General features: G+C 39.7%; 1 long non-coding RNA gene across 1 annotated transcript; it reads right to left on the bottom strand.

The window, feature by feature from the left end:
- Positions 1–7,400: 7,400 nt before the first annotated feature.
- LOC147818880 (uncharacterized) lies at positions 7,401–9,810 on the bottom strand. The gene is made up of 4 exons (XR_015437506.1): positions 9,042–9,810; positions 8,568–8,670; positions 7,703–7,735; positions 7,401–7,485 (listed from the first exon to the last, which is right to left on the bottom strand). It is a non-coding gene; the product is annotated as an uncharacterized LOC147818880 (long non-coding RNA).
- Between the last annotated feature and the right edge of the window lie 2,819 nt (positions 9,811–12,629).

Consider the following 12,629-nt stretch of genomic DNA (forward strand, 5'->3'; position numbering starts at 1 on the left):
ATTATAGTGTCAAGCTGAGGGGAATCAAAATGAAGGGACTTCCGGACATAGATTTCAAAATAAAACAACCGGTGGCATTGTACTTCCGGTTACAATCTGCTTTTATTTGACAATAGGTTAAAACATGCATCACATAACATGGGGGAAAATACTCAGGATTTTAGCTGTATATAATGATTTTCCAATTATTAGGCTATATAATAAGCTAAATAGGCTGTATGATTTAAATATAACTTCAAATATAAAGAGTAATTGATTGCAATATGATTGAATAATACATATTTTTGCACTATGGATAAAGATATATAGCTCTATGTTTAATTGTACAATCTATAATAAGGAAGAATCCTGCCCTCGTGTGTTTCTGTTTTATATTTGAACAGAGCTGAACACAGACTACAGCGTTTTGTTGCAGCCCGTGTCATTTATATGCCTTAAACAGACACTAACAATTGAAAAACACTCAATTTATGGAACACTTGCTTGCTTTTGACCATATCACATGGTCTTCTTCGGCAGATGGAGCTTGTTTGATAGCGATGGGGCTGCAGATATTCAAACCTTTCTTTATTCTGAGCACTTTTTCACCAAGCATGGATGAGAGGTAACCGAGAATTGCCTTGAGTTGAGATTATATTGTCAGCATCTGTTTTGAAGGTCAAAAATGAATTATGAGGCTCAACAGTTGGAACAAAGATTGTCTTTATTTGTAAAAGTATTTTGCACAGGTATAAATATTGTATTAGTAGATGTTCATGATCACCGGAGGATGAGTCCTAATGACTTTGGTGATGACCTAACTTTACAACTACCACTACCAGCAGGTCCGAATCTTCATATCCACCTAACACCAATTCAAAATGTCGTAGCAGAAATCCCTAATTGCAACATCTCATTAAAGGTTGCATGCATCCATGATCTGTGAGCAGTTTGACCAAAGAGCGATCTTCCCTGCTCTCACTGTTACAGTCTTATCGTTTTAAGAGTCCTGGGGGAATAAAACTATGAAACAAAAACAAAGTTGTTAAGAAGAAAGTGAAGAAGTAAGAAAAATGAACAATATTTGGAAGAGAAATCATCTTTTCTTCTCGTTTATCCATTTTCTTAAGACCTCTTGAGGGGTCCTGACCCCCAGGTTGGGAACCATTGATATACAGTGGGGTCCAGAAGTCTGGGACCACTTTCCCGTTCACTTGAGACGGACAGACACACATATAAACACCTGCCAAAGTACTGAAAACCGCCTCCAGTTTTTAGTACCACATTTTGCCACGATGAGACACACACACACACACAATGTGAAAACAATACCAGCCGCGCTGTCATAGCCAGTAATAAGAATCAATCACAAACCATACATCAAGCAACATATCACAGCCCACTGAACATGGTGCCATCTGTTCACTCGTCCAGAAACAGCAAACCACAGCAAAACACTCGCCTTCTTCCTTCCTCTTCAGCACTCAGAGTTACCGTTACACCGCTTTCTCTGCAGCTCGGCCATAAAACTGCCATACGTGAGCTTTTAAAATGATGACTTTGCAAATACGGCGTTTCATCCCCCCAAAAAACAAACCAAAAAAAAAACAGGTACAGGCTTCTTTATTTTGACCATCATTAAAGAACTATTTCCTGCTATGCAACAAAAAACTCTCCTGAAATTAGTCAGTTAATATTTTAAGCTGATAATATCCTCAAAAACAGAAAGCAAAAGACAGGATGATTGCTCATAACTTTACTGACAGGTTTCCTACCAACAAAGCTTCATGCCAATAAACAGCAGGCCCCATCGATCTCATTTTGAAAAGGAACTGCACATGCAAGCGTCACATAAGCTGTGACGCTGATGCAAAGTGGAGAGTCCTGCATTTAAAATAAGCGACAATATTTACAATCATAAATCACCTTTGTGTGCCTTTTCCTCAGTCCCCAGGAGAAGAATTGATCTGAGCACGGATGTATGAATGATGAACGAAAATATGGAGGGATTAAAAAGAAAGCGATTAAATTAAATGTCAAAGCACGATTAATGATACAAAATGGTGCCAGTTAAACAGATAAAGAATCAGACAGATATCAGATGGATTAACACTGATGATGAGCAAGTCGCCGAGTCTCCTAGAAATTGCATTTATACACAACTACATTGTGACTGCGACCAAATCACGTTTTCTATTAACATAATGAGGATATGTCATTAATTTAAGTGTTTATTAAACTTTTCAATGGTTGTATTTTAGACACTCACAGCTCTTGGTTAAAGTTAGAGATAGATCATGATCTGGTTCACAGTGCCAGTTAATGTACATCTAACCAAAACCATGATCTTTCACAAGCCTTAACCAAAGTGCATTTGTCGCCTACACCTGACCAGTGACAGGACTTTAGATGCCGACCCTGGTTTCTGGTGTGAGAGTTTTACTTCCACTGTCCAGCCCAGTTACCTTATGGTGACTCTGCTGCTGTTAATCACTGCAGCAGTGATCAACATTCAGGATGGTGCGACTGTTACATTTATCGATCTATGTATAATTTGTTATATTCTGGACTGAGGTTGATGCGTGAAGTACAGCCTCACAGAGCCGCTATTGTGTGGCTGTGTTGATTTGTGCAGATGGAGAAACCAAAACACAGTAAGATTTTCAAGTTGAAGAATTAAGTGATTAAAGAAAGATCAATATAGCTAAAGCTTTTCGTTCAGATTCATGCCACTAATGACAGATCTGCAGATGCTCCAAGCCTTGAACATTTGCTCATCTGTCCTTCTAATCTAATCCAATTACCTTTGTTGATGTTTTGGAAGTCTGAAATAAAAGTTATTTGTGATTAAATATAATTTTCAATCAACCTTTTATGCAAAGTAGAACCAAAGAAGAAGCAAACAATAACTTGTGCATTAGACACACTCTGAGGGAGGAACCATGAAATGTATGTGTTACCCAGCTGGCTGTAAAAGGCTGCAGGTCTATAGTAGTTCAGTACTGTATCCACTGTCTACTGTTCCCTGTGCTGCTGTCTCAGGAGACCGTCGCCAAAGAGAGAAAGAGCTTGATACAATTAATTCACCTCAGACCCTCATCGCCACCTTTGTTTATTTGTCCTTTCTCAGCGTTCTCGCCTTACATCCATTCCTCCATCCCTCCCCTCCTTTCTCTATAGCGCTCTCTCTCTCTCTCTCTCCCTCCCTCTTCCACTGACCAGCTGCTTTCCTCTCCTCCACCCTCCACCACTACCCAGCCCAGTGAGTACCAGCCCACCACAACCCGCCCCTCACGGTCCCGCAGGTAAACCAGAGACGCCCCGGGGCACACCCCGGCTAGGAAAGGCCCAGGATCGCCTTACGGCCTAGCTGAAAAGGGTCCTTTCTAAAACAGCGAGTACATCACAGCCCCACTTTGAACAAAGAGCCAGGGGAGTCGAGGGACCAGACCCCCTTTTAGGGCTTTGTCTGTTCGCCTGGTCTGAGCTCTGAGTCAGACAGAGACTTGGACTGCACTCAAGAAATGGGATTGGAGAAACATCACTGATACAAAAGTGAGGAAGTCATAAAATCAAGGGCTTTTCATAAACTTCTACCTAAACTTTCTGTTAAATATTCCTTTAACTGCTGCTGAAACAGATCTTTGTAACCCAGACGTCTAAACATGTTGAAGTTTCAACCACGATACATTCATCTTGGTCAGCTGGTTATTGGGTCAGAGCCTGTCATATGAAAAGACGGGGACATACCAGAACATATCAGTGCATTTAAGGAGACATTTAAGGAGCACTAATCCTGGGTCCCATTGACAAACTAAACCTCACAGGGGAAACCGCTTAACTCCACAGGCAGATAAAATGACCTGTGTGTGTGTGTGTGTGTGTGTGTACCTATCCAACAATGAACCTACCAGTCATTACACACTCACCAAAAGTACGGTGCGGCGACAGTGCAGAGACACAGCAGAATTAAAGTTCTCTCCAAACTCTCCTCCATGTTTCAGCAGAATAGTTCAGGAAGTCAGACGCCTATTGAGAAGTTTTGAGGGGAAGGGTTCGATCATTGTGATTCTCCAGTTTCTGAAGAAAAGAGACAAATGTTGCAAGAAAAGATGCACGGTTGTGTCTGGTAAGAGGACCTCCAAGTCTTGGGTTCAAAACCCAGGTGCTACATGTAGGCATGCTGGATTTTGAAATCCAACACCAAAAAGTAAACACTCAAGGATTCTAACAAATATATTTTTACAACTGGTTTACTTGGAAGTTTTAAGGACTTGGGTTTGATCCTCATTAGGCTCACTGAAATATGAAGTCCAACGACTCAAGAGCTCTGAGAATTGCAACTCAGAAGTGTCTAAACAAGTGGATCAGACTTTAGAACACTGCTCTGAAGTTTTGAGGTTATGGGCTCAATCCTCTGTGAATTTCAAAGTCCAGCACCCGGATGAAGGACTTCAGGACTCTAAGAAATGGACTTCAAGAGTGTGTGACCTAGTACCTCAGTGTGTGAGAGGAAAGCTTGGAAGTTCTGCTGGTGTGGGTTCAATTATTATGAGCCCCAATGAATCGTGAAGACCCACACCCACAGTGAAGACTCAAGAGCTCTCAGAGAGAAGCTCCCAATGCAGTCAGTCACGTTGCATGTTCGTTTGGGAGTGTAAGGCACCAGTCGTGCAGCGTCTGGTTCAAATCCTGCCTGTTTTTGGTACCTGGAGAGTCAAAACCAATCCTGCTGCAGTGTCTTATACAGTGCAACACTACATGATTATTTTCAGAATATTTATCAAAGCAAGATATTTAGACGTTAAAGACAGTTTAGTTAAATGCACCTTTGTATATATCTGTCTTCACTACAGACAGTTCCACTGCGGGATATGGGGGTCCCCTCTTTGATAGGTAGGCATCAGTCAGGTTTGCAAGTCCCCTCTTGACCATTTTTGAAGAAAATTACAAAAGCAGTTTTGCAGTTTTACATATATGTATATATATATATATATATATATATATATATACTGTATATATATATTACAACAGCTTTGTGTGGACAAAAAGGTTAGGGTATGCATTATGTCAATGACAGGTTCCCATACATTCAGTGAGACAAGGATATGTGTGTGTGTGTGTGTGTGAGAGAGAGTGAGCGATATGGCTCAGTCGCAGCAAAGCTTAAGTACCTGAAAATCCCGCTCTTAACCTTCAATCTCCTGCTGAACTGTTCCTGAAATTGAATTCTCAGAGCCACTGAAAGAGAGAACATATCAGACAGACGACGGCCGACAACATACAGCTCACATAACAATTCAAACGACTGAATTAGTAAATTCTCCACCTGGAGGTACAAGCAGGAGCAGTTCAGAAAATAAAGCTGGTATCAGTATATAACTACACATCAAGGTTACCCAGGTGATGTTCAGTGAGTTTTGCAGACTAAACGAAGCTCCTAAAAAACAATAGAAGACATCATTGTACAGCAGTCGTGTTTGCTGTCACTGAATCAGTGGTCATTGCATTTGTGTTTATGATAATCGATCCAGACGTTATATTTCAATCCAGCTGTGAATCATAAAATGTGCATATATGGTTATTGTGGTTCAGAACAAGAAAGCCATAAATGTATGAACAGGTAGCTGTTATTTGGATGTGACAGAAATGTGGCTTAGACTCAACCTCATTTATACATATACATACACTGTGGAGGTTTAATTCTTAATGGCAGTAACATGTGAAAAGTGGTGTGATATATGAAGTGATCAGCAGAGGGCGCCATAAACTGTCACATACCCTCAGACTGTACACAACTATGCATTTTCTCCATATCACAGCCCCCATGGAGGGGTTAGAATGATTTTAGGAATTTCAACTTCCTGCAAACAGTGACTGTTGACTTGGTCTTTGATTTGCAAGACAAGACTATAATATGCATTTATTGCATAGAAGTAGAACACATAAACATTATGTAATCAGTAATGTAAGACACAGATTTAATGTCACACTGCCTGAACTTACACAGACCAGCAACAACAAATATTCAGTTAAATTTTTTCAGCGTCTCAATTTCGAGATAAGTAATGGTCTTCCTAAACAATCAATGTTTCATTTCCATTCAATTCATTGTTTTAACCTATGCCTTTATCATACAAGTCAGCCATCTTCACAATCAAATGGGATCTCCGATAGAGTTAACTCTAAAACTGATGCTGTCAGAGCTCCAGTAACAGGTAGTTGATTTCTTCAGCAAACAAGATGTAGGAGGACGAGGGTTCCTGGAGACCGGCGTGATGAAGAGGAGGAGATCCGAGTATTTTACTTACTATACCAAAACACAAGGAGCAAATGTACTACGATATCACGTTTTTGCTGAGCTGAAATTACATGCTATAATAAAATAATTACAAAACATAATAAAATAAGTTCTCTAATAAAGAGATTAGCTCGCACCCAGCAAGAAGATGATGGACAGTGGCTACAGCTGAAAAACAGACGGTAATTGAATCATTATTTTAATGCACAGCTCTTTATTTTCTTTTAATTATATTCTTGAAATGCATTCACAATGGCTAGCCCGGCGGCTGTTTTTCACCAATAAAGATTTTTTTTTTTTTTTTTTTAAATTTAAAAAAATGCGACTTAGGCCCCCCCGACTCAAAATGACTGAGCTTATAAAGTCATGTTTACAAATAATTCCAATATTTGTAGTTGTAAATCAAACTTTGTAAACCTGGAAAATTAATCTGAATGAGAAATTCAAGTTTGTGCATGTGAAAACAGATTGTGCTTGTGGCAGAGATTTGTGTTTAAGACCGTGTGAATCAAAACTGAACAAATGATCAGTGGTGAGTTTCAACAAAGACACAGGGAAAGAAGAAATGCTTTTGTGGACGTCTGTGTACAGAGATAAAAAGCAGAAAACTGCAAAACTCAGTGTGCAACATTCCCAGTGTGTGACATGGAAAGTACAAATTGATCCTTTAGTGTCACACACTGTGGGAACTTTGGACCAGAGTATTACAGTTTTCTGCTCTGCATCGTGACACAGATGTTGACAAATCCATTTCTTCATTTACAGTGTCTCTGTTCAATCTCAACACTGATCATTTGTGGAGTTTGGATTCAGACTTTCAACAAATACAAATCTCTTCAACACAGGCGCAATTGTTTCACATACGCAAACTTGATTTTTCTCAAGCAGATTTATTTTACAGGTTTACAAAGTTTGATTTACAACTACAAACATTGGAATTATTTGTAAGCATCACTTTACAAGCTCAAAATCATTTTGACCCTAATTAGAGCCTGGGTACACATACAGCTACAGCCAACAACAGTTTTGTTTTTAAAAACATCTGCTAACTAAAACACATCTCTCAGCATAAAACAGGCTATTTTACACCTTACATTTACATGGTTGTGGTTTACCTGGTAGTTTACTATTTGTGGAGCTTTGTTCGCTGAATTGATAAACAGTCGTTACTGAGTAGTTCCTCATTACTCCGTCACAATAAGTTCCTTAACAAATCAGACACAGCAAGTTTCCAAACAAGTATTTTAATTGTAATATTCAAGGCAAATATTAATAATCACATCCAAGTTGTTTTCTGATGCATTCGTTATGACGAAAACTTAAATGTAAACAGAATATCATTTTAACTCATCTTAAACGTTTACCTATGATCTGTGTGGAAATGCAATTACACAAAATACAAACTGCTTTCAACAGACTTACCATTTCTTGCCTGAGGTGGATTCTGCCATCCCTCTGAAAACACAAAAGGAAAAATAAGGACCCGTCAACCAGCTGCTCTTTTCACTATGAAATGTTTTTGAAGCAGTCTAAAAACTTCAAAACATAAAAGATCTATCAATCATCCATTTAAACCTCATTTAGCATATACTGTAATAAAAACACTATGAATAAATCTGAACAAATGATACATGTACATGTGAAGAAGTTTCAGAAGAGATATCTATCTATATATATATATATATATATATATATCTCTATATATACATATACATATATAAAAAGAAAAAAAATTAGTGGTGAGGCAACACAAAGACACTGGAAGAGGAAGAGCTTCTGTGTACACATGCAAAGCACAAAACTAAAACTTGGTGCTCAAAATTCCTGCAAGTGTGTGACACTGAGGTTACAAGTGTAATTTAAATTGAGGTGTGAAAATAGGATCTGAAGTCTACTTGTAGCCTTCATAAACTTGCAGATTTATGAAGGCAAGGGGATACTGCATGACACATATGGGCCTTGGCAGGCTATAGCAGCATGAGGAAGGGATGATGACATTATCACAAAGGCAGACTCAGAAAATAAGGTTTATTGCCAGGTCGGTTTTCATTTACAAGATATCTGACTTGGTGTAGTATCTAATTAACATATTCACAGGAAACAACAATAAAAGGTAAAATATTGCAACACTCAAATATAAAACAATGAAAACGATACTAAACAACTATATAGAAAAGTGTTTTAGAATGACAAAACTCCTGCTGGGCAAGATGTGCAAAAGGTATTGATTAGGGGATGTGCAAAAGATCACAGTATAGACAATCTTTGTTCTGTGCAGGGATAATACCTCAAGGTGTTGATGTAATGTGGTTGTTGATTGATGAGGCCAGACGCAGAAGAAAAGGCAGGTGCTGGTCCATCATTGGTGAAGATTAGACTGGAATTCTGGTCTTGATACAGACAAACATGTGATGGGACAATTTGTTTAAATCATACAAGTTCTTTATATTCAAATATGTTAGGTTGCATCATGAGATAGATATGAATATACAAAAATAAATACAGTATGAATATTATGAAATGTAATTGCAAGAAAATGAAAAAAAAAAAAGAGGTATAACATTCAATGGACACACACACTATATAACCAACAAATTCAATACTACAAATACGGATATACTGTAAAATGCATAACCAATATAGGCAGTGGTATATTCATTATTCAGAATCAGCAGTATGAACATGTATACACTGGGTCTGTTTAATCACAGTGGTACAGACATGTCTTACTTTTAAAAGTGAATGACAACATGTTACTCACCTAGACCCTCCTCACTGTCTGGACTCTCTGCTGTTGGTGAGACAGGTGGAGGCGGTATTGCATCTGTACTGGCTCAGGTCCTGATGAAGACAGAGGGATGCTGAAATCTCCTGAGAAATGTAAAGACCTAGCGCACTTTCAATCATGGCTGATCTCCTAACAGTAATGTGAAGTGGTTACAACATGGTGAACCGATCGATGTGTATTCACTCGGTCTACTGGGTCCATACAATCTCACGTTACAGTCATCAGTTACAAAATGAGCCTAAAGTTACTGACGTCACTAGCTGTACAACAGCCGAGAGCAACAGACACAATCCTAGTAACAACATCAATATCACCACCTGAAATGTTTGTCGCTACGATTTGTCAGTCGTTAAATGATTATACTTTTAGTTAAAGGCTAACAGAGGCTACTCAACGGGCTAACAGGAAAGTTGCGAGCTCGGCATCAAACCGCATCTCTTTACTCTCAGGAGCTTCTCCAGCGGTAGAAAACCACATCGAGATTTACTTGTGTCGCTTCTTTTCTTTGCCGTTGAACGCGGTTTCTTGTCGGGAGCGGTTCTTCGGGATGCAGATGAATATCGTCTTTTAGGATGTTCATCCATTCCTGTGCTTCTGTGATGCTAACTTCAAGCGCTGCCGGAAGTCGTTCTTCTTCGTGGGACTGAGAGCAGACTTGACGCGCCGCTGACTCACACAGCGTCTAGTGTGACAAAGTGGCATTACAACACAGGACAGGTCTGGGCTGGCTGGTGCGCATGCTCATTTCAGTAGATAACTGAAATACAACAGATGGAGGTCTTGCTCATGACATCATCACTGTGGCCGCTTCACACACCGTTGATCGTGTTTATTAATTTTTTGAACATTTTAAACTAAAGTTCTGGCCACATCTTATATTGCACAACCACCAAAGCTGACGTTTAAAAGTAAAGCTACATGTTCTTTTCCCACATTGTAAACCAACTTACAGTTTTGACACTTGAGTTAAAACAAAGACATTGAGCTAAACTTGACTGATATTGACACATTTGATGCATACAAAACATATTTTGATTTGCTTTTATATGCTTGGAATATAAAATACAATCATACTTTCCCCTTTTACTTGCATTCAATTTGTGATATAAACATTTGTACTTGCCCATTTTGCATTCAGGCCAGTAGATGTTGCACTGCTCACATGAAGCATCAAGATATAAACCCTTTGTGGAACCACTTTGCTGAGAAAGGAAAACCTCTGACAGTGTCGGACTCACATCCAGTACCAGGCAGTTGATTTCTGCAAGTAAAGAAGATACAACAGCCCGGGAAATTTTACTCACCGAATATTTCACTTACTGACTGCGGACTGCTCACAGAGCCAGGTGTCAGTTCACTGCCGTCATGTTGGTTTCTGGCAACTTCCCAGTCACCGTATGTTGGCAGTCTTTATGTTACCACCCAGCTAGGGGAAAAGGGAAGCAACATAAAACCAGGTGTTATTGGTAAATCAAATTTATTGCGTAATCAGGAGGGTAAATAAGTAAGCAAAAATACAAACAAGGTGAGAGGACAACTAAAGTAAGTAATTTCTAACCTAAAAAGAAAAATTAACCAAAAACTGTGTGATTCTAACCAACCCGAAAACACAAGAAGCAGCACCCCTGTTCCTAATGTGTCCAACAGTCTTTTTCTAAGGGTGTGATGCACAATCAGAATTTGAAACCTAGCTCAGTCCCCAACAATCACTACCAGCATCTCAAACCAAATCACAAATTACACACAAATGTTCACAAAGGAGATACAGAGGAGAGCTGCCCATCATGTCAGCCTGTGACATGTGATGTGTGGGCCCGGCTCTTAAACTCTCTTCCTCTGATGCTTGAAGCCTGCAGCTGTGGCGAGGACTGGTAGGATCATTGCTGCACCAATAGGAGAAGCCGGCGGTGGAGTCAGAGGCTCCTCCTCTCTGCTCTGACCAATCCCGTCATGGAGTCCGCGCAGCCTGATTAACATACAGACAAAACACACTTTAAGATCCAGGTGACTGTGCTGCGCTCAGTTGAACATATCTTTATATCATGCAGTAAGTTGAAAAAGAAAGAGCAGAACTAATGACACAATTACAGAAGATTGCTCCGGTAGAGGATAACACTGAAAGTACTAGAAAATTCCTGGAGAAATTTTGAATGTTCCTGCTGCTTGGTGCGTGAACTTCTTTCCTCTCGTTTCAATCTGCACAAAGGACGTTACCTTCAGTTTCATCCATGTCATAGAGACTCATCCTGACACTGACCTCAGTCACTGCAGGTGTCCCTCAAACAGCCTTTTGAAGCTGTCACGACTGTCCAAAATAACCTCACACTGATGGTTTCAAACACAGATGTGTCCCCACAACCACAGCAAGACATGTACACACACATGCACATGTCCTTACAGAAGTTGATCTGTAATAAAGCTATAACACTATATCCCCATATAGACGATCGCTTCTAAGATCAAACTTTTATTACCTACCTTACCTCCCTGATAGCAAATTGACTCCGCACTGGATCTGTCCTGGAGGTATCATCGACAAAACTGGTCCGGATCGGAGTCCACTTACACGGCGGGACGGCTCCAGAACGGATCAGAATTACGGGTCCAGACCACATCCGTATCCGCTCATGAAGCAGCTCATTCGACCCGGATCCGATTTGTACCCGTTCATGAAGTGGTTAACTCGGTCCAGACCCGTTCTGGATCCCTTATTCAAAATGGCTCATCCGGCTAAAACTAGCTGCAGGAATCTAAAATCCAGCTGACCAACACCTGGATTGCTTTATAAAAGCTTAACCAGTCTGCCTTTATTAATATTAATAAAGTAATTCTACAGTTAAATGCTTTCACTGTGAAGCAGTAGAAGTAGGGACACTGGGTTTGTATTGTAGTAACTTAATACAGCTTCGTTATGGGTGTAAGAGTTATCAGAACATTTCAAACTGTTGAGCTGAGGAACATAAATGTAGTTTTCTCTAAGTCCTTTTCACAATTATTATCCAAAGATGGACTCTGCTAGTAACAATGAAATCCTCTATCAGAAAAGGACATTACAGACTGTAAATACATATTATTTTCACTGTTACAATTAGCAATCGGCAGTATATACTGCTGTCTCTCTCTCTCTCTCTCCTCCCCCACCCCCTCTTTCTCATTTCAAACCCAACCGGTGGAGGCAGATGGCCGCTCACCCTGAGCCCAGCTCTGTTGGAGGTTTCAGTCTTTCTATTCATTATATCTAGAAGAGCTGTGAACAAACCCCTATGAAACGTATTTTATCAACATATATCTTACCTATTTGTCTGGGCAAAGTGATAAAGATAATCTTACAATATAACGCAATGCAATGGAAAAAAAAAACATCACAAACTAAGGCCTCAGGTCTTTTACAGTTAACCACATTTTTAAAGTAAATATCTGAGAAAATGTGGACAAACAAAAACAAAACGGGGCGAACTGATCCTTTACATGCCTGTAAGACAGCACTGCGGGCCGCACTCTGCAACTAAAATGATGGGATGGATGACATTGCGGAAGGGCTATTAGCGTATCCTGACCCCA

This window comes from Seriola lalandi, unplaced genomic scaffold (assembly GCF_002814215.2).
Source record: "Seriola lalandi dorsalis isolate HSWRI2012SDOR001 ecotype SW California unplaced genomic scaffold, Sedor1 jcf7180002054421, whole genome shotgun sequence".
NCBI classification, from domain to species: domain Eukaryota; kingdom Metazoa; phylum Chordata; class Actinopteri; order Carangiformes; family Carangidae; genus Seriola; species Seriola lalandi.